The 22,413-nt window shown below is 44.3% G+C and overlaps 2 protein-coding genes across 10 annotated transcripts in view; both read right to left on the bottom strand.

The window, feature by feature from the left end:
* The window catches only part of LOC146081212 (LIM zinc-binding domain-containing Nebulette), a 236,469-nt gene that overhangs the window by 92,944 nt on the left and 121,112 nt on the right, over positions 1–22,413 (bottom strand). The gene's annotated exons all lie outside the window — the stretch shown is intronic.
* The window catches only part of LOC146081210 (uncharacterized), a 108,941-nt gene that overhangs the window by 78,258 nt on the left and 8,270 nt on the right, over positions 1–22,413 (bottom strand). For 7 of the 8 annotated variants that reach the window (XM_083189301.1, XM_083189307.1, XM_083189302.1 and 4 more), the window contains one exon: positions 3,595–3,752. The gene's annotated coding sequence lies outside the window, so the exon portion shown is untranslated. Of the gene's footprint in view, positions 1–3,594; positions 3,753–4,533; positions 4,583–22,413 lie in introns of all 8 variants that reach the window. The other variant, XM_083189304.1, reaches the window with a different exon arrangement.

The raw sequence follows: 22,413 nt of genomic DNA, 5'->3' as shown, positions 1-22,413 counted from the left end.
GGACGATATTCTGAACTAACATAACTGGCGTAAGCGGTGGCCGCAAAGATGACGGAGAACCAAATTATTATTTATTTTACACTAAATCAGGTGTCATCACCAGACATAGAGTTCTCCTTATTTGATTTCAAATTGGTGGTTGCTATTGCTGGGTCTCTCAATAGCAATCACCAGCACTAGCAGAGAATCCTTATAGAAAAAATGCTTTATTATATAAATAAAGAAATTAAAATATTGTTTACATATATTCTTTATGTAATAATACATATATTCTTAACTGACTGTCAAAATGGTAAGATTCTCTTATTGGGCCAAATGTACTAAGCTTCAAAAGGTAATTCAATCAGCTTCTAGTCACGATTATACAGGCTGTGTGCCTGACTCAGGGCCAGATGTACTAAGCTTCAAAAAGTGATCAAATGGAGAGTGATAAACAGCCAGCCAATCAGCTCTGACCTGTCATGTTACAGTCTGGGTTTGAAAAATGATAGGTAGGAGCTGATTGGCTGATTGTTTATCACTCTCCACTTTTTGAAGCTTGATACATCTGGCTTTCAGACCTGTTCGCTAGGCGGGTGCCGGACAGTTTCCCGACAGTCGGGATCCCGACAGTCATTACCCCAACGTCAGGATCCCGACAGTCAAAACCCCGACACTCGGGGTCCCAACGGCCACCGGCTATTCTCCCTCATGGGGGTCCACAACCCCCATAGAGGGAGAATAGAATAGGTGGCGAGCGCAGGGTGTTTCCGTGTTCCCGTCACCTGCCGCCCTCTTCCCGCCCCTCACAGTGCCAACGCATCAGTGAGTGTGATACCCAGTGAAGGCATTCGCATAGGGGGCTTTCACACGCAGCCCCCCACCATCGAAAATGGGGCTGAATGCGGACCTGAACGAACATTCTGAATAGGCCCGTGTTTGAAATATGACAGTTAGGAGCTTGTAGGCTGATCATTTCTCTCTCTCCAGTTTATTACTTTTTGAATCTTAATATATCTGGCCCACAATCACTAGCCAGTGGCGCTTGGGAGCCGAGCATAACTAGCTTCTGTATATACGTGTCATAAAATGATAAACACATCTTCTGAATGCAGCATACAGGACTGTTGGTAGACAGAACTGTTTAATGATTGCGTGATAACACAGCTATTTCTGTCCTGTGCTTTGCTGAAGTGACCTCTGTACACAATGCAGAGACACGGACAATGGCATATCTTACATTCATGCATAATATATTATAGAAACAATGTATATATTGTACTGTATTTTCTGCTCATACACAACAGCATTTATGTTAACAGCTGAATATCCTCAATGTAACGCTAATTTGCCTTGATCTTTAGAAGTGCGGTAATATAACCTTCAGTATATTTATTTTGAAATGCAAGCACAAGACAAGGATGTTTTTAAGTATAGGTATGACAATATGCAATGTTCTACATGCGGAAGTCACTATGAGGAGCACTGCTAAACTATATATTAAGGTGAGTAAAATGAGGGGGTATCGGGGTTTATTTACTAAATAAAAAGGTCTATTGAAGATGGGATGTTGCTATGGGCAACAAATCAGATTCAACTTATTTAGCACCTTCTAGACCAGGGGTGGCCAAACCTGTCCACAAGATCTACCAACAGTTCATGTGTCTCAGACAACCTCTGGATCTATAGTAGGAATGAATGCAGCAGGTTTGAAAATGTGACAGTTAGTAATGACTACAGCTGTGCACCAGCTAGGTGATTTGGAAAACGTGGACCATCGGTAGATCTCAAGGACCGGTTTGGCCACACCTGTTCTAGAATTTAATGCATAGAATATGATTGGTTGACCATAGCAAATTTCCATCTGAAATAGAACTCCCATCTTAGTAAATAAACCCCATTGTGTATAAGAGTATTTTTTATGTGATAACGTCTTGTTTTTACGTAGGGTACACTAGTTCCTAACTATTTTCATGAACTAGATCCAATCTATATAATAATTGTATGTGGATGGTATGCCCCCTATCTGTCATGTGCTTCGGGAGCCTATGGCATCAGTACATCCTGCTAATCAGTGACTATTTGAAGGAACATCAGGGATGAATGCCGGTGATGAGTTGAAAGATGAGGAGGTCAAGGAAAATGTGTTGTGGGAGACCGCCGCCAGTGACAGGTCCAATATACTAGTACCTATATATATATGATTACTGATTTTTAATCCGCTACAATGAATTGCATTATCACTTCCTTCCTGCAAATCACTGTATTTGGGATGTAGTCATAATGTCAACATTTAAAATATTGACGTTATACCACAATGTCGACATTGTCATCAATATTGAACATGTCAGCATCTACAGAAAGCTGACCTATTTGCAATGTTGACGTGCCAATATTGATATTCTGCAGGGACAGACGTACAGTGCCTAGGGAGGATAAAGGTCAGGCTATGAGATGTTAGAGTTAGGCACTAGGGGGAAGGTCAAGGGTTAGCAATCCTCAACAACAGATGTGCCATAGGATCCGCCATAGTCTTTATGATATCAACGCAGGCAGGGGAGAGGGCCCGTCTGCAGCCTCCATTGTAGGCGCACTCCGCTCTGGCCGAAAGAATAACCTGGTATTATGCCAGCATCTACTGAGCATGTGAAACATGGAGCCTTCGCTTTGTTCCTGGGGACATCTCCATTGTGCATGCGCAAATAAATAGGAAACGGTGGCAGCAGCCATTTTATATGTGATTTCTGTCTGCAGTGCAGGTCCACCGCCATGGGACACAGAGTAAGTATAATATATGGTGCACCCATTGTAGAAATGCCTGTGACCGCAGGACCCAGAACACACTGCTGGAACCAATGGGCCGCCAAGTCATGAATAGACTACCAGTGAGGTAGGAACTTCTGACTGAGGACCGAGCTGGTCATTTTGCATAAAAAGGGGGGGAGAGAAGGGGCCTTAGTTAAGGAAGAAGAGAGAGAGTCTAGTCTACATGCAAACATTATTTTTTATTCAAATTGTTCTAGCGCTATTAAACATGAAAGGATATTTTATTAGCCACCCCAATTTGTATACATTTTGATGCTGTCATTCTGAAAGAACATTAGAAGATGAATGGTTAGGCGCTCTCCGGAATGGCATTTAGGTAGGCATGGAAGCAAGCATGAGTGGTGATGTGAACTCCAGCGGCATGCTCACAGATAAGCCAGGTATGGGAGGCAGCACACAAGCCAATCACATGAAGCATGCTCTGCACAGACAGGCAGCACTTCAGCAGTGTAGAACTCATTCTCTGCCCGGCCATAAGTACAAAAGCAGGTTAATATTTAATACGGCAAATAATCTTTCCGACTTGCCGCAACCTTTTGAGAAAATGAGTTTGAAGTGGAAACCTTTTTATAGGCACTTCAGATGCTTTTCAAAGGAAATTGGAACATTAACAAATATATCGGAATATTTTTAAATATTTACTTTGGCTAAGAGAACTTTACATTTATTTGCCCTCTTAGTGCTAGCATGGAGAATATGACATTTCGTTACACATTTACCTTGTTAAAGTGGACCTATCATTTCCTCAGTGTCTGTAAATCACATTCAGCAATAAATTGTTGCAATTACCTGTTAAATTCTTTCCTCGGAGCACAGTGTGTGTATATTTCCTCTGCTAGATTCCAGCTCAATCTGTCTTCTCTGTTCTGTCTGCAGACTGCAGCCACTGGTGCAGGGTGTAAATATCACAAGGCTATGGGTATATAGTGGACTAAAATGCGGAGTCTCTGTAACAAAAAGTGTGATAAATAAATTATTACTTTCATTTGTGTAAGTTGGTATATAGCCAAAAGATTAAACATCCTAGCACCTTATGTGTGTGTACCTCTAGCATGTCCAACCTTTAACATATTTTAACTTACTTAACTAAACCTGAAATAAAGACTCGGAGACATAGGTTTGGCAGAAATTGTTAGCTGATTTATTTATCAAATTTTAAACTAATTATATAATGGTGGCCAAGAATGAACGGCTACTAACTAAACTCCACCCCACTTATTGCAAACGTAATCAAAACTACCCTACCAAGTGGTATCCACACAACCTACTTCATTGACTACCCACCCAGCCGGGTAGGGTCGCTGCCCCCGAGCGGGTGATCGAGCAAATGGCCTAAGTCAATGAATAGGCGAGCGCACAGAAAAACAATCTATATACGCTGCATAAACAGATAATGAAGGCTAAAACTATTAACCTGCCGTTCTTTCCTGCCTATCAGCCAACGCGATTAACCACCCAATCCCCCCATCATTAACTAAGGGGAAGGGAGGGAAAACTCTGCAGGAAAGAGAGGAAGACTCCTCCCTTTCCTGCCCTAATATCTCAGCTACCTCTGCCATTCCCTTAAACCTTATTGGGTCACCGAGTCACATGCTTCCCAAGGGTCACACACACAGCATTGGATGTTTAACCCATTCCATGCCTATTGCTTGCATTACATTAATCAATTCTATGCATGAAGCAGAAGGGTAAAAATAAAGCACAATTACACTTCAGTTCTCCCCTTACCCAGTTTTGCTGTCCTGCATAAGGCTTGACTTATGATGACATGGGTGCACTATGGACAAGAAAAGGTTGTGAGCCAGACTGCACTTCTTGTAATGTCTCTTTGCATTCACAAAGTGCAGGAATCAATGTTATCCAAAGCTAAGTGGCAGGGCCGAATGGGACTGGGGCTATTTGTGATCAGGGGCCGACTGTATGAAGCAGAGGAGGTGTGTCCAGTGATGTGTGGGTGTGGCCAGTGCCATATGGGTGTGGTCAGTGATGTGTGGGTGTGGTCAATGTCATATGGGCATGCACATCACCTATACTAAGCCCAAAAGTTTTTAAAAAGTGCATAATCGAAATACAATTTTAATATCGATGATTCATTGCAGACTGTGTGGCCAGCTGTGCAGCTTGTCATCATTATGCACTTATGGTGATGGACCTATTTATATTCTCAGGCCTGGAGCTGCAGTGCCATATAGTCTATTGCAGTGGATCTCAAACTCGGTCCTCAGGACCCCACACAGTTCACGTTTTACAGGTCACTGGCAGGTGCACTCATTGCTCACTGACACATTTGAAAAGATCCACAGGTGGAGCTAATTATTTCACTTTTGATTCTGTGAGGAGACCTGGAAAACATGCACTTGTGGGGTCCTGAGGACCGAGTTGGCGAAGCTGTGGTCTATTGATAATCTGGCCCTGCCTAAACCCATTTCTCACTTCTGAAGTACAACTGTGAGAAACTGTATTCCTCTGAAATTCAGGATTCCTGATCAAGATCAATAACTTTAGTCAGAGGGCCGCCCAAGGCCTCAGGAGCACTAGCTTTCAGTAATGGTTAGTTATATGGAAGCAGAAGGCTTAATTTTAAAATACCTAATACCTCTAATAGGATACAAAGCCAGCATTGTACTAAGCTTCAAAAAGAGAGAAAGTGGAGAATGATAAATAATTAGCTCATAACTGTCATTTTTTTAAACCCAGACTGCAACATGACATTTAGGGGCAGGTTGGCTGGTTGTTTACCATTCTCCACTTTATCACTTTTTAAAGCTTGGTGGATCGGGCCCATAGTGTGAATCAGTTATTTCATACCACCCAACATCTTCAAAGGTGAACAGGACTTTTTGCCCATGCTCCCGATAACTAGGCGTAACCTCGACAATACAGGTGTGTGGCTTCGTGACAATGCTGCACTCAGGAGCCACGCCCTCATGTGCGCCACTGTGGGGGACATAGAATAGACACTCCCGTAAATAGGCGTTGTGCGTACAGCATCTGTTCCCTGCTGCTCTGCTATCAGCAAGTTACAGCAGGACAGTCTCCAAAAATTGGGAGAGTTGGGAGGAATGCTTATTTCTATACTCAAACACTCAGTGACCATCTTCGTCCACATACTCATCTCCATCATTGACCGCAAGCCTCTTATAGTATGTTGATTGAGTCCTCACTACTTTCATTCAAGCTGTAATGTGTATTGAACTGTGGCGCTCTTTATTTGTACTCTATTTTTGTTATTTATTCAATGTTATGCCAAGTTTTGTCTCCTGTACTGTTCCTTTGTACGGCGCTGCAAAACACTTGTGGCGCCTTATAAATAAAATTATAATAATAAAAATAATATTTGCTGAGACTAGGCACTAGTAAGGTCACTCAACACGTGCATCCGAACAGACTCCATTGACCATCTAGACCAGTGGTTCTCAACCTCGGTCCTCAGGACCCCCCAACAGTTCACGTTTCCCAGGTCTGCACACAGAATCACAAGTGAAGCAATTAGCCCCACCTGTGGATCTTTTAAAATATGTCAATGAGTAATGAGTGCACCTGTAGGGTGACCTGGAAAACGTGAACTGTTGGGGGGGGGGGGGGGGGGGGGGGGTCCTGAGGACCGAGGTTGCAACAACTGATCTAGACCAATTAAAGAATACATTAGACAGAAAACTTGCATTCATAAGCCAGAAGAGAACCTGGAAGTGGTGCCCACTGGGAATTTTCCCTGTGACCCTGTGGGCCAATCTGCCATTAAAGACAGCGTTTGACAGGCTAAAATATATCTAATATAAGTACGATAGTTCAGAACTGATACTGACATAACCAAGTGCAGGCTACTGTTCTAAGTAGTCTACTGTATGTAGGAGGTAGACTGTGTACAGTGTTGTAAACTGCCACAAAAACACACAAAACAGCCTTTTCATTTTCCTGCAAGGGCAGCGCAGCCAATAAAACTGACACATCAGTGTAAAATAAACTCCTGAATAAATACAAGTATGTGCTGCAAGTTATCCTAAGCTGGCACGTTGGTCCCTGGACGGAATAAGCTCTATTCCCATTGTGAAGCCTGCTGAGTTTTTGATTGCCTGCAGCAGCCTTAATCTAAACAATGACTGTAACCAATTTAGAGCACAGAACATGGAGGTCATTGCAAGTCAGCAGGTACTGTACATAATGAGTGCAAGGACACAAGCCCTGCCAAGAGTGAGGTAATCTTCCAGGCTTGATGTCAAATACCAGGGATTTATGAGCGAGATAATATAATAGGTGTTGGATGGGTTATGTTCCAGAAATAACGGTAAAAAAAACAATGAAATTGTATATACTGTATTTCCCAACAATCACTACAAAACTGATGAAATTTACAGATCACCAACACAGAGGGAATTTTGTTCCTTTATAACGACGCCGCACTCTTTCAGCAGGTCGTCTAGGCCCGAACTAATGCTGCCACCAGAATATAGATTCTTATCATCGCAAAAATAATATTAAATATTGCTAAATAATTTTCCGAAGTTGGCTAGACACTTTTGACCCTTTATTGATATTGTTGCCAAATGGCTACACCTAAGGCAGGATTTTTTTTTTTTATCTCATCTCGCTGTAAATCTGTTAAATTTCAGAGGCTGTGGCCATTTGGCAACATCAAACCGAACCTGGTGGTGAAAGTGGAGTATTGCAGCCACAAGGAAAAATATTTTCTTTTAAAGTACGAAGGCAATGTGATCGATAAAGGGTTAATGCATATGGCGATAAGAGAGGGCATGGGCAAGCTGTATAATAGTGGGATGATCATGTCATTAAAAAGAAAAGAAAAATCCACTCCTTTCACTAGTATTCTAGATGGTAATCATCAGCGGTTACACATATTTATCACAGAATATAATGGCGTGGGACATTTTGTAGCAACAAACATTGTAACAGCATTTTATATAGTGGTATAAATAGCTAGCTTACCAAAAGGGAGCCTTATAACTGAGCCACAACATGATCTGGGCTTTCTAGAACAACACTTCTCAAACTGTGAGTTACAGCCAATCAGCAGAGCAAGGAGTTTTCGACCCCCCCCCCCCCCCCCGCTCCAGGACATGCTCCGGCCAATCAGCAGAGCAGGGGAGGAGAGTGTGCTTACCATTTCCCGCCCTCCTGCTCCAGGATGTACTCTGGCCAATCAGCAGAGCAGGTGGTGGAGAGTTTGCTCACCCACTGCCATCCAGGCTTCTGTGCAGGCTTGTCAAAATAAAGTCTCATCTGCCCCTCCCCATTTTCCTGCATCAGGGAGGAGCCAGGATGTCATCCTTCCAACAGAGTCCCTTTCCAATGGAGCTCCCCGTCAGTCCCCACCGAGCGTCCCCCACCTCCCTGCACCCTCCCTGAAGCGGAGACGGGCAGGGTTCGTATCCCCCAACGCCCGGAAACTGGGACGAACATGTGTGTGGGACGCTTGCGCGTCCCAATCAAATGAAGCACCATTTCACCAATGGGGGCATTCTGGCGAGCCCCGGCGCTGGCTGAGAGGTGCTCCATCTTTTTGTCCAGTAAAAATAATTGAGAACCATTTATCTAGAACATATCGCCAACTAAAGCTCCATACACACGGTGCGATTCGTTTTCTATTCAATCCCAATTCGATCAGGATGGAATTGCACGGCGCGGTGTACACATTGATTTACACTATATAGTACAGGTCTGTACTATATAGACTTGCTTGCACAGCCTATTTTTTTTTTTTTCAATTTTAATGTTGTGGGGCCGCGCATCGGGATCGAATGCGGTTGCAAACCTTTGGCTTTAGATTCGATTTTGCCTATATAAGCAGGGCTTAAGTTGTAAAACACGAACCCATGAGATGCCATACAGATATCAGCACAAACTAGAAATTCTTCAGATGTTAGAATCATGAATAATATTATTTAATTGACTATAGAAGCAGATGGGGGGTTTCTTATACTATAATCTGTTATGGAAACAAAGCTGTTAGAACAGGTTGAACATTCCATATAGTTTATGTAAAATTAATGTATTATTTTATCAGTAAAATATGCATACAGTTAGGAAATCTGCCAAATGTATACGTTATACAATAGCTAAGAACAAGGCAGCCGATTGCCTATTTCCAGTTAACCAGTAGACCTCTAGGGTGACATTTAATAGGATGAGATATTTCGACTTTTGCAATTTTTAGTCAAAAAAGTCAGAATTTGCACGTTTTTCAAAATCGCCAAATTGACAAGGTCCAATTTGCAGTAAAATCCCACCTTTTGCTGCAAAAATCGATTTTTTTTCTCAACCATCAATTTGCAACCAGATGTTTTCCCATTTAAAAAGTACACAACTCGCAAATTTAATAGGATGCGATTTTTTTAAAAACATTACCAAAAATCGCAAAACAAATAGAACAAGTTCAACATGTCAAGTTAGACAGAACCATGCACAGAGCAGTAAGATCTGTGCATGGTTTGTCCCCCCCAAAAAGTGTAAAAGTAAAAATTTGAAAAAAATACATCATGGGGTCTCCCCTCTAACCAGCCCCAGGCTCAAAGAACTGGTCCTAGTTTTTGAAATTCAGGGGACAAAAAACATAGGGGATACCCAAGTTTTCTAAAACCAGCAAAAGGCTCAAGGGCTGGTCCTTGATCCCAGAATACAGGGGACAAAATGAGTAGGGGTCCCCCATATTTTGCCAACCAGCAACGAGCCCAAACCACCAACAGGGTAATGGCCGCTCCCGATTGGCTGGTGGGCGGGCCTAACTCCCGGTGTGTGGGAAGAGGTGAGATTGTAAAAATCAGCCGAGGGTACGTGCAGCCGAGGGTACGTGCAGCCGGAGAAGCCGATTGTTCGGCACTGGAGGGCATGTGAATAGAATTTCCTTCAACAGGTACCCGTTTGCACTCTACTTGGATAAGAAGACAGGCCTTTGAGGGAATCCATAGGTAATGTATGTGTGAATGAATGTAGTGTGTAATAAAGTTATACTGTTCCTGTATAAGAGTGTGTTTTATTTCAATATTGTGGAACTACAAGACAAGGCAGGCCCTTTAATGCCCGCATGCTGGGACTTGTGGCTTGTGGTTCTCCAAGTCCCTGCATGCATTGCAGGCTTGCTGGGACTTGTAGTTCCACTACATTACACAATAGTTTAATCTACTATTAACGATTTATCAGCCCGGTGTCCACTGTCCCAGGGGCATCGGGGACAGCCCCGGGCTTCAGCCTGAGCATGGTTAACTCTGGAGGGGGGGACCCCTTTATTGAGGGGGTCTCCACTCCTCCAGGGTCCCTGCCTGGGCTGACCAGCCACAGGGATGAATGCTTTGGCCGGGGGAACTTACGTAAAAAGTGTCCCCCGGCTGTGGCATTACCCTGTTGACTGTTTGGGGCCAGTGCTGGTTACCAAACTACGGGGGACCCCTACTCACTTTGTCCCCCGTATTTTAGGAACCAGGACCTGCCCTTGAGCCTGATGTTGGTTTTAGAAATCCTGGGGATCCCATATATTTTTGTCCCCTGAATTTCTAAAACCAGGACCGGTTCTGTGAGCCCGGGGCTGGTTATGCCCAGGAGGGGGGACCCAAAGCCATTTTGTCTGGGTCATATGCATCAATTTGCGCATTTTCATGACTGAAATTCGCACATTTTTATAACTAAAATTTGCACTTTATCGCTTCACATTGCATTTTTCATGCCTCAATTCGCATTCCATTAAATAGTGGATTTCTTCAAAGAACTTGCGATTTCAACACGTGATAGGGTGTGATTTCAGATCCTTACTAAAAATCACATCCTATTAATTGTCATCCTTAAAGTGTCGGTATAAGTTCAGGTGTAGCCATAGATCAGTCCATTTCCCCACTAGTACCTACAGTAGTTGCCCTGTAGATGGCAGTAGACTTGCAGGCACTACGTGCTGGATTTCCCAATAAGGGAAAGGTACCTAGGGGCTCCCCTGGTGAGGATCCGCAGAAGTCTCCCCCTGCAAAACAGTTTCCTCAATTTGGGCATGGCTATTTTGATACAGAACAAAGACGAAGTTTGTGGTAGATGCCTGCGAAAGGCAAAAAAAAAGTAGCCAGAGTGGAGGGAGGAGTCCACTAGTAATGTCCATCCATCAAAACAGTTCGTACCCCCCCCCCCCACACACACACACACACACACACACACACACACAAACACACACACACACTTTTCATCAAACATTCCCACTTTTCCCAATTGCATACCTCCCAAGTGTCACGATTTCAGCGGGACAGTCACGATTTTCGGGTCCTGCCCCGCTGTCCCACCCGCGGCCGGCATTGTCCCGCTGCGGAGGGTGGCAGTTGGGAGCCCCCCCAAGCTGATTGAATAGATGCTGTGCGTATCAATCAGCCAATCAGCGTGCGGACAGTGTTTTCACAACAGAAGCGCTTCCGCATAGCCCGGCGGATAACGCTCTTTCTTATTGACTGCAGGGACCCCTCGCTGCCTCCGCCGCCAGCTTTAAATACACAGCGCCGCAGGACAGGTACCCCCGCGGCACGGGGGGCACAATGCCGCCCTCCAGTGGCCGGCGCCCTAGGCAAATGCCTAGATTTGCCTAGTGGTGGCGCCGGCCCTGCACCTGGCTATAAAACCCTGCCGCCTCTGGAGCCCCTCTGGATGCTCACGTGGGGTGCTCACAGCTGTCATCTCTGCTGCTGCTGAAGCACCTCTGGTCTCCACCACTGGACCCCTGGTAGGTAGGCTTGCACAGTAAATATCCTGCTGTAATGCATCACTATCCCTGTGTCCGCGCCATCTCTGTCCTTGCATCCCCTCTGTCTCTGTCCCTGCATTACCACCTTCTCTGTCCCTGCATCCCCGCCTTCTCTGTCCCTGCACCCCCTCTGTCTCTGTCCCTGCATCCCCACCATCTCTGTCCCTGCGGACCCGCCGTATCTGTCCCTGCATTCCCGTGTTTCTGTCCCTGCTTCCCCTCCATCTCGGTCCCTTCGTCCCCATTGTCTCTGTCCCTGCGTCCCGCCATCCCTCTCTGCACCTCTGTCCCCGCTGTCTCTGTCCCTGCAACCCCACCATCCCTCTCACTGTCCCTGAAGTTTGCCTCTGTCCGAGTGGCATAACGGGAATTTTGGCTCATTCTGTGTGAATTTTGGCTTATTCTGTGAGGCATAATGTGAATTTTAACTCATTACGTGTGAATTTTGGCTCCTTCCATGTAGCAGAATGTATAAGGGGGTCTACTATTGTATTACATAAGGCCAGCATGTCCAAACTACGGCCCTCCAGCTGTTGTGAAACTACAAGTCCCATCTTGCCTTGCGAAAGTTTTGCTATTAGGGAATGCTAAAACTATGGCAAGGCATGCTGGGATGTGTAGTTTCACAACAGCTGGAGGGCCATAGTTTGGACATGCCTGGCATAAGGAGTATATGGTGTGTCCCAACAAAAAAAATAAAAAAAATAACTCTAAAAATGTCTGTGTGTGTGCATGTACATGTGGTAGGTAATATAGATTGTACGCTCCTCTGTAGAGCGCTGCGGAATGCGTACGCGCTATATAAGAAATTGTTAATAAATAATAAAAATGAAATACTGTTCATTTATATGCTACATATGTATAAAACATGTAGCATTCACATACTACTTAAATTACATTGGTTGATATGTTTCGATCGGCTCAGCATTCTATTAAGTCAAAACTCATTTTCTAGGCTTATCATGATCTTATATAGAGAGACAATGGCTCATATTATGGGTATGGCTGGATGTAAGTGCTAATCAATATGATTTCCTTAGGCAGCACATGAACAAAGGTATTGAACCGAGGTCAGGGATTGTGCACTAATAAAAAGCTGTGTCAATCACATGTGCACTGTCCTGTATGAGCCGGGGGATAGCCTGCTGCACCTTATATATAATGCCAGAGGACACTACATTTAAAAGACCATAAAAATAGAGGACAATGAAAGCTGTATGTACATATACAGTTCCCAGCACAGAAGCCACTGCTGTAAATACAGTGGTGGTCCTGCACATTAGGGCCTTATTCAGAATGACTCGCTCAGACGCGAATTAAGGCCAAAGCGAATGTACCAAACCCCGCCTAGCTATTGGATCACCTGCGTCACCCATGCACACACTGAATTCGGTCGCTCGGCATGTTTATGTGAATACCCATTTGCATGTCTGTGGGAACTTCCACCATCATTCGATGGTCGCCAACCATCGAATGATGTGGAAAGCGCTCGCCCATGCACGAGTGGTCTAGACCACTCGTACATATGAGCGAAGTAAAAGCAGGGATATGGGCGTGCAACTGACATCCGGTTAAGTCAGCTGTCCGCCCCCCTGCACGCACGTCACGACCGCATTTCCATACGCACGCCTGTATTTTTATGGGAACACCCACGAAACGCAGGGCGTGCGCATATGACAATGACCCTGATCAGGCCAGAACGCCCCTCTCCACCACCTGCTCGGAAGGCCAGGAGCGAGCGCTCGGCGACCGGACTTCTCGCCGAGTTTGCATGCTCCTTGTGTACAGACATACACTGAAATGGTTCTGCGCATGTATACGCACAACATCGGTACGCTGCCCAAATTAGTGTCCGAGCAAAGTGATCTGAATAAGGCCGTAATTTTGTTATATTCTGCAACAAAAACTATGACAAACATTTATTATTCCCTCAATCCGCTATGACCTGCCAACTGGAGACATTGGGTGCCACATTGTCTCCGGTAGGTGAGTTAAGGCCGCCATTCACTAGTGCAATATGGCCACTTTTTTATGAGATTCCAACACATTATTGCATAGAAAGTGACAAATCACATGTCATTTTACTGCGGTTGCGATGCGAGTTGCATTCCCATGCATTGTATGCAAAAGGACCGCATATTGTATGCGATCCTGCCGCCCGACAGCTGCTAAGTGAGGTGGCGGGGTATCACATGTACTGCATGCGAAACCTTGCCCTAATGGATTGGGGCCTTTACTCTGGCCAAACAATACAGTGATGCAACAAATGCAACATTTTTTATACACTCATGCTATACGCACCGCTCTTTAAACTGCAATTGAGATTATTGGAAAATAGCTACGTTATTGCTCTCTAATTATTGTAGCTCTGATCCCACAATAATTACTTGTTATAAAGCAGAATTATTGAATTTATTTGTGTTTTGCAATCCCCTATTTTTTATACTATTTGCCAATTTACTTTCTCTGTGAATATCGCACAAGCTAATAGAATTGTGCCCACTCTGCACTGCACACAGCAGGGGCCATAGTGCTTAACCCTTTGAGTGGCAAGTCAAGTTGTCAAAATTGGTGTTAAAATTGCCAAGCAAACATTTTTATTCATCATAATGACCTGTGATATTTACCTTATATATGTAATATAATCTTTTTTTTTTTTTTTACACAACATTTTTTTATTTGAATTTATATAACAAATGTGAGTGATGCTGGCATTTTTTAGCCAATATTTTGCATGTTGACATTCATATTTTACACGTCTCTCACAGAGATGATGGCATTTTTAGGGGATATTTTGCGCATCTCTCACTGAGATGTTGTAACTCAAAGGTTTAATACCACTACGCCTGTCACTATAATCTGATGTTGGCCCACCGCTGTCTCATTCTCTGTCCACTATCATAAAATAAAACAAATGAACAGCAGAAGTGGAGTTCCACTGAGACACAGGTTCTAAACTCATTGGATATTTGTATCACCTATTCAATTTCCTTACCAATTTCTCAGGTATTCAATAGTAATTATCATACAGGCACGTGGGTACGCTTACTCTGCACTGCAGGTAGCATCAGAGGGCATCCACGTATGTCCTAGTGCTAGATACTTGCTCTATAATTTCTGCCTGACGCAGACTAAACACTCTCATTCTCTTGTCCACTATCTTCGATAAGACAGATGAACAGAAGAAGTGGCACGACACTCAATCGCGGTTCCCAACACTATGCTATATAGAGTTTTCTATATTTTCGCTAAGCTTTCATTGATTTTATGTGTAAAGGTCATTTGAACCTACTTTCAGATGTATAAATAAAGGTTACATTTTAACATTTACCTCACGTTTCTTTGAGATACAAGAGTGCCCCCTTTGAGAGTCCTTTTCTTCCTCTCTTGGATATTCCAAAATCCATACTATTAGACTCAGGGGTGCACCACTGACAATCGTAGTACTTCCACTATAAATAATAGAGTGCACAGTGACCAATTACAGTAGGAATCACTTTCCTGTAAGTCAGTTTACCTAGAGAAACATATATAGAAAGAAAAGTCCTATGCGGTTTCCAAACCCCCTCTGTCCTGCCCAATGGTAAATGTAGCCATAAATATACCTTGCTCACTAAATTGAATTGTTTCTATCTTGCCATTAATTAACAGGCTAAATACATTGTAAAACAGTTCTGTAAGCAACCCACTTCTCTGATGTTCTGTTTACAGTGTTAGGCTGATAAAAATTAGGAATCAAAGGAACTTTTGCCACAAATATAATTGCACAGTGATGCTGAAAAAGGGAGCCCTCTATAAAGCCCAATATATACATGGGTTAATGTGTGTTTACCATGCAGGGAAAATGAATATAGTTATCTTAAATAGCTACAATAGCAGCAACATAGGATGGGTGGCTCCAGGAGCTGAGGAGGTTAGAGGGCACGCAACGAGCTTCGATTGGCTCACAATGAAATGTAATAGGCATTATGGGGTGTGGCATAAAGTGGAATAAGCTTTATGGCGTGTGGCATAATGTGTAATGGGCATTATAGTGTGTGACATAATGTGTAAGGGGCATTACTATAACAAGGAAAAAATGATAAAAAATGAAATACCTTTCTCTGGGCACCATGTCACCTAGCTACTGTTTAGGAGTTTAAACCAGAGTTTTTGCCACTTAGTAAACACTTGGATAAGTGAGCCTGTCCTTACGCAAGAAACTCATTCACAAAGAAATCATGTATGAATGACTTTGGTTATTTACAAATGGAAGCACAAAGCAGGATAGGGTGGCATCAATAAACCCCCGGACAGTATCAAGGGACTGACGCATAGCTAACGTAGTACCAATATGGAAGAAAGGTAACAAAACTAACTCTGAAAATAATAGACCGGTCAGCTTTACATCCATTGTGGGGAAAATATTTGAAGGAATCATAAGAGATAGTATCCATAATTTCTTGGAACAGGAGAAGGTGATAAGTAAGGCTCAGCATGGGTTCGTCAAAAATAGATCATGTCAGACTAATTTAATTAGCTTCTATGAGGATGTCAGTAGGGGGCTAGACTTAGGGAAATCTGTTGATGTAATACTTCTTGATTTTGCTAAAGTTTTTGACACGGTGCCTCATAAAAGTTTATTAATAAAACTAAGTAATTTAGGGTTAGGAGGTAAAAATTGTAATTGGATTCAAAAGGACATCATAGAATTAGAAAAAGTCCAAAGGCGAGCAACAAAGCTTATTATGGGAATGGAGAATTTAAGCTACGGGGAGAGATTAAGCAATTTGGGACTATTTACATTAGAAAAGAGACGTTTAAGGGGGGACATGCTCAACATGTACAAGTATATCAAGGGCCAATATAAGGAACTGTCACACACCCTCTTTTCTACTAGAAAGAAATCTAGGACACGAGGGCATGAGTATAGATTAGAAGAAAAAAGATTTCATTCAGCTAGTAGAAAGAATTTCTTTACGGTCAGAACAGTCAAACTCTGGAACTCTCTTACCAGAGAGGTGGTAACGGCTGGCTCATTAAATGCGTTCAAGGCAAAGTTGGACAAACATTTACTGGAGAAAAACATCCATGGGTACAAATAAGAAATATAATTTGTCTGTAAAATATCAGAACCTACCAAATCAGCAATGGATATCTATACCAGATTGAACTAGATGGACGCAAGTCTTTTTTCAGCCTTACCTACTATGTAACTATGTAACTATGTAAAACTGGTTGCACAATCGGTGAGAGAGTGGTGGTAAACGGCATATATTCCAGCTGGGGTAAGGTCCAAAGTGGAGTCCCGCAAGGTTCAATATTGGGACCTACCTTGTTTAATATATTCATTAATGATATATGAAGTGACATAGGGCCTTATTCTAGTTCACTCTTTCTGACAAAATCCTTCTTAGATGGACAAAACCATGTGCACTGCAGGTGGGGCAGATGTAACTTGTGAGAGAATTAAAATTTGGGTGGGGTTTTACTTCAAAGTGAAATCTATATTGCAGTGTAAAAATAAAGCAGCCAGTATTTACCCTGCACAGTAAAAAAATAACTCACCCACATCTAATTATCTCTGCACATTTTACAGCTGCCCCCCTACAGTGCACATGGTTTTGTCCATCTAAGAAGTATTTTGTCAGAAAGAGTGAACTAGAATAAGGCCCATAATATTTAACACGAAACTGAGTAAGGAAATTAACTCGGGGAGGATGTGGAAACATTACAGAGTGACTTAAGTAAACTGGAAAGGTGGGCTGAAAGGTGGAAAATGCAGTTTAAAGTTGATAAATGTAAAGTAATTCATTATGGGAACAAAAATGAACAAGCTACATATAGGCTAAATGGAGTTATTTAATCATAGATTAAAAACTGGGTAATAGTGCACACTGCTCAAGTGCAGCAGCAAAAGCAAACAAGACATTGGCATGCATTAAAACGGGAATGGATTCAAGTAATGCCAATGTGATAGTGCCTCTTTACAAGGCATAGGTGAGACCACACTTGGTCAGTTCTGGACATAAATGATTTGGAACAGATACAGAGAAGGGCAACTAAGCTAATTAAAGTTCTCAAATTACTAGAATACAAAGCAGGGGCGGATTGGTCCACCGGGACACCGGGCAATTTTCCCAGTGGGCCAGCTCCTCTGTCGGGCCGTTTTGCATGTTTTCCGGGAGGACCATTCTGCCTGAAGAGCAGTGGCCAAGCCCCCTCCACCAGAGCACACTGACTGACACCCATGACCAAGCAAGCCTGTGGCAGCGACGCGGCTGGAAGGGTGAAATCTCCGTAGACAGGACATCGTGCATCAGGAACGCTGCAGTCTGGGCATCTGGGCAGATGAGCCATATGTCCTCTCTTCCTGCCAGCACCTTCCTCCCACTCAGCACTGACTGCCAGACCTAACATCAACAGTGAGTACTTCTGTACTCAGCGTACAGCCCCCCTGCTGAAAGTGACATGGCACCCCCATCGCGCGGGGGGGGGGTGCCTGCGAATTTCGGGCAGGGGGGGGGCGCGGGGGGGATACCCATAGATTTGGGGGTGGGATAGCGGACAGGGGAGGGGAACCCCGAATTTCAGGGGGGTGGCGCGGGTGGGGGAGGGGTACTCGTGAATTTCGGTGGGGGTGGGGGGCATCCACGAATTTCGGAGGGGGGGTGTGCCCGTGAATGGCTTCTCTCTGTAATAGAGAATAGTGCATGTGGAGAGTATGAATCAGGGATTCTCTCTCCCTGTGATCCATCTCTCTCTCTCTATGTGACCCTTCTTTTTTCCCTCTCTCTCTCTCTTTCTGCAATCCCTCTCTCTCTCTCTCTCTCTCTCTGGAATCCCTCTCTTTATCTCTCTGCAATCCCTCTCTCTCTCTCTCTGTGATCCCTCTCTCTCTCTACGATCCCTCTCTCTCTCTCTGCGATCCCTCTCTCTTTATCTCTCTGCAATCCCTCTCTCTTTATCTCTCTGCAATCCCTCTCTCTCTCTCTCTCTCTGTGATCCCTCTCTCTCTGCAATCCCTCTCTCTCTTTCTACGATCCCTCTCTATCTCTTTGCGATCCCTCTCTCTCTCTCTGCGATCCCTCTCTCTCTCTGGGATCCCTCTCTCTCTCTGGGATCCCTCTCTCTCTCTGCGATCCCTCTCTCTCTCTGCGATCCCTCTCTCTAGCTCTCTCTGCGATCCCTCTCTCTATCTCTCTCTCTACGATCCCTCTCTCTAGCTCTCTCTCTGCAATCCCTCTCTCTCGCTCTGCGATCCCTCTCTCTCTTTCTCTGCGATCCCTCTCTCTTTCTCTTCAATCCCTCTCTCTCTCTTTCTCTCTCTGCGATCCCTCTCTCTCTCTATCTCTCGCTGCAATCCCTCTCTATCTCTCTCTGCAATCCTTCTCTATCTCTCTCTGCGAGCCCTCTCTTTCTATCTCTCTCTGCAAGCCCTCTCTTTCTATCTCTCTCTGCGAGCCCTCTCTTTCTATCTCTCTCTGCGAGCCCTCTCTTTCTATCTCTCTCTCTCTGCGATCTCTCTCGCGCGCGATCTCTCTCTCTCTGCGATCTCTCTCTCTCTCTCTGCGATCTCTCTCTCTCTCTGCGATCTCTCTCTGCGATCCCTCTCTCTCTATCTCTCTCTGCAATCCCTCTCTATCTCTCTCTGCGAGCCCTCTCTTTCTATCTCTCTCTGCGAGCCCTCTCTTTCTATCTCTCTCTGCGAGCCCTCTCTTTCTATCTCTCTCTGCGAGCCCTCTCTTTCTATCTCTCTCTCTGCGATCTCTCTCTCTCTGCGATCTCTCTCTCTCTGCGATCTCTCTCTCTCTCTCTGCGATCTCTCTCTCTCTCTGCGATCCCTCTCTCTCTGCGATCCCTCTCTCTCTCTCTGCAATCCCTCTCTCTCTCTCTCTTGCGATCCTTCTCTCTCTCTCTATGTGACCCCTCTTTTTCCTTCTCTCTCTCTTTCTCTCTGCGATCCCTTTCTCTTCAATCCCTCTCTCTCTCTTCAATCTCTCTCTCTCTCTTCAATCCCTCTCTCTCTCTCTTCAATCCCTCTCTCTCTATCTCTCTTTGCGACCCCTCTCTCTGCGATCCCCCTCTCTCTCTCTCTGCAATCCCTCTCTCTTTCTCTGTGATCTCTCTCTCTCTCCGATCCCTCTCTCTCCCCATCTCTCTCTGCGATCCCTCTCTCTCCCCATCTCTCTCTGCGATCCCTCTCTCTCCCCATCTCTCTCTGCGATCCCTCTCTCTCTCTCTCTGCGATCCCTCTCTCTCTCTGCAATCCCTCTCTCTCTCTGCAATCCCTCTCTCTCTCTGCGATCTCTCTCTTTCTCTGCGATCCCTCTCTCTCCCCATCTCTCTCTGCGATCCCTCTCTCTCTCTCTCTCTCTCTGCGATCCCTCTCTCTCTCTCTGCGATCCCTCTCTCTCTCTCTGCGATCTCTCTCTCTCTGTGCAAAACTCAAAAGGGGGTTACTGCTTTTGAGAAGGGCTCCCCTACCTTCCTTCCCCCCTAACGTCTTTTTTCAACCTTAATTACTGTGTTACTATGGGACAGATGTATTAAACCGCTCATAACGATTGTAAAATAATGGGTCCTTCTCCTGCATAACAAGAGAAGCAGGCACCCGTTATGGCTGAATGTATTAACCCCCCATTTGCCGATAAGGAGCGCTGTTATGCCCAGCTTTAAAGGCTCTCCCTATCAGCGCCCCAGGCAGGCCTGCGCATGCACATTTTCAAAAACCTCATCTCTCCCCTAAACACACCCCCCCCCCCCCCCCCCCCCCGGCTGGCTCTCTTGGCATGTGAGAGATCTCGCTTTTATCGCAAGATCTCGTGCACAGCCCGGAACAAGCAGCAGGGTTAGTGTTGTTCCTGCAGTGGGGATAGGACGAGCGTTAATCGGCGGGCTGTCCCCAGTGCACGTTAGGTACGCTGCTTGTACATATAAAAAACCGTAAGGTACTTGTGTAGTTTCACGGCGCCACTTATGTAGTCAGCGCAGTATCCCTGTCAGCATCAGCGTCATGTTCCCGCAGCCAGCGCCTAGTCAGCTTGTGTCTGCGACGTACTGTGTGTACGTTCGTGGCTAACCGGAGTTTATGAAGTTAGCATAGTCAGGGGATGCGGTATGAGTCCTCCCGACTTGTTCATACCCCCACTATCCACGTCAGCATAAAGTTGATTTTGTAAAGGGTGTGCACAAAGCCCGAAGCGTAGCGAACGAAGCGAGCTCCATGAGGGTCGGGTAAATCCCGACTGTCGGGACCCTGTCCGGCACCCTTTTTCCACTAGGGAGTAATTCTGCTGGGGTTGTAGGAGATTATTTTACCATGCAGAAAAAGGCAGGGTGCAAGTACATTCTAAACTTCATTACATTTTAGAAAAAAGTAAGACAAGATCTGACCTTTTTTTCAGGGAACAAACTCAGTGCGATTTGCGGGTGTGATGCGCGCTCCTTCGCACATCCCATCGCACAGTTCAAAAAGAATGTGCTGCACATACTTTTTAAACTAGGTCCCGATCGCATCGCACGCAAATTGCATGCGATTTGCATGCGATGCGATAAGGAACAAATTGCATGCAATGATCGCAGCGAGTTTGGGCACCTTTAAGTGTTTAATTATGCCTTACTAATAGTAAATACCAACAACAAAATAATGTACATAAGTATATGAATATTGGTGCCAGCAGTTATATTTATGGCATTGATCAAGACAAAATGAATAAGACTTGTAAATTCAATTTGCAGAATTTGCTAGAAAAGCAAGAGTGTACTGTGAATGGCCAGAATTGTAACTTCAGCCCAGTTTGGTCTTTATCTAATAAGTTATTCATCCATACATTTCTAGGGGCCTATTGGAAACTGTTCAGGAATATGTACACTATTCCAACTAGATTGAATCTGCTGTTTAATTCAAATTTGGCACAAGATACGATATTGCAATTAGCTTATTTAGCTACATCTCAACTTGTTGTGTGTTAGGGCAGTGGTTCCAGAACTGTGGGGGTTATTCTAGTTCACTCTTTCTGACAAAATCCTTCTTAGATGGACAAAACCATGTGCACTGCAGGGGGGCAGATGTCACCTGTGCAGAGAGAATTAGATTTGGGTGGAGTTTTACTTCAAAGTGAGATCTATATTGCAGTGGAAAAATCAAGCAGTCAGTATTTTCCCTACACAGAAACAAAATAACTCACCTAAATCAAATTCTCTCTGCACGTTACATCTGCCCCCCCCCCCCTCCCCTGCAGTGCACATGGTTTTGTCCATCTAAGAAGGATTTTGTCAGAAAGAGTGAACTAGAATAAGGCCCTCTGTGCCTAGGCACCCTAGGGTTCCGTGAGCCTCCACGTTATTTATGGTCAAAGTGATAAACAAAACCAATGCTAGGGGCTGCCAATCACAAAACACGTGGACAATCAGAAGCCCCTTTTTTTCTAATATATATTTAAAAAAAACTTTTGCCAAGAAGGAAATGCTGATACTGCAGAAGACCATGATTCAAGAAATAATTCCAGGCTGTTACTGCTAAAAAATAGATTTGTAACATTTAGGCTTTGCAACCAATTGCTGCCTTATAGCAATGATCTGGAATATTACATTTGTGGCAAATCATTTAAATTTTTTATATCAAATATATTGCACACACTCCATCTGTGCTCTGTATTAGTGTTCCAGTTACTGTAATGTCAAGTTCTGTGTACCCTGTATTGTTCTGTGTACCCTGTATTATAGAATTTGACATAGAAACATAGAATTTGACGGCAGATAAGAACCATTTGGCCCATCTAGTCTGCCCCTTTTTTTACCCTTCAGGTAATCTCAGCCCTTTTTAATCCTTATTTCTTTGTAAGGATATTCATATGCCTATCCCAAGCATGTTTAAATTGTTCTACTGTCTTAGCCTCTAC

The sequence above is a fragment of the Crinia signifera genome, chromosome 5 (genome assembly GCF_055691185.1).
Source record: "Crinia signifera chromosome 5, ASM5569118v1, whole genome shotgun sequence".
NCBI classification, from domain to species: domain Eukaryota; kingdom Metazoa; phylum Chordata; class Amphibia; order Anura; family Myobatrachidae; genus Crinia; species Crinia signifera.
Note: the sequence above shows the minus strand (reverse complement) of the source record. Positions and strands in the feature narration are given on the sequence as shown.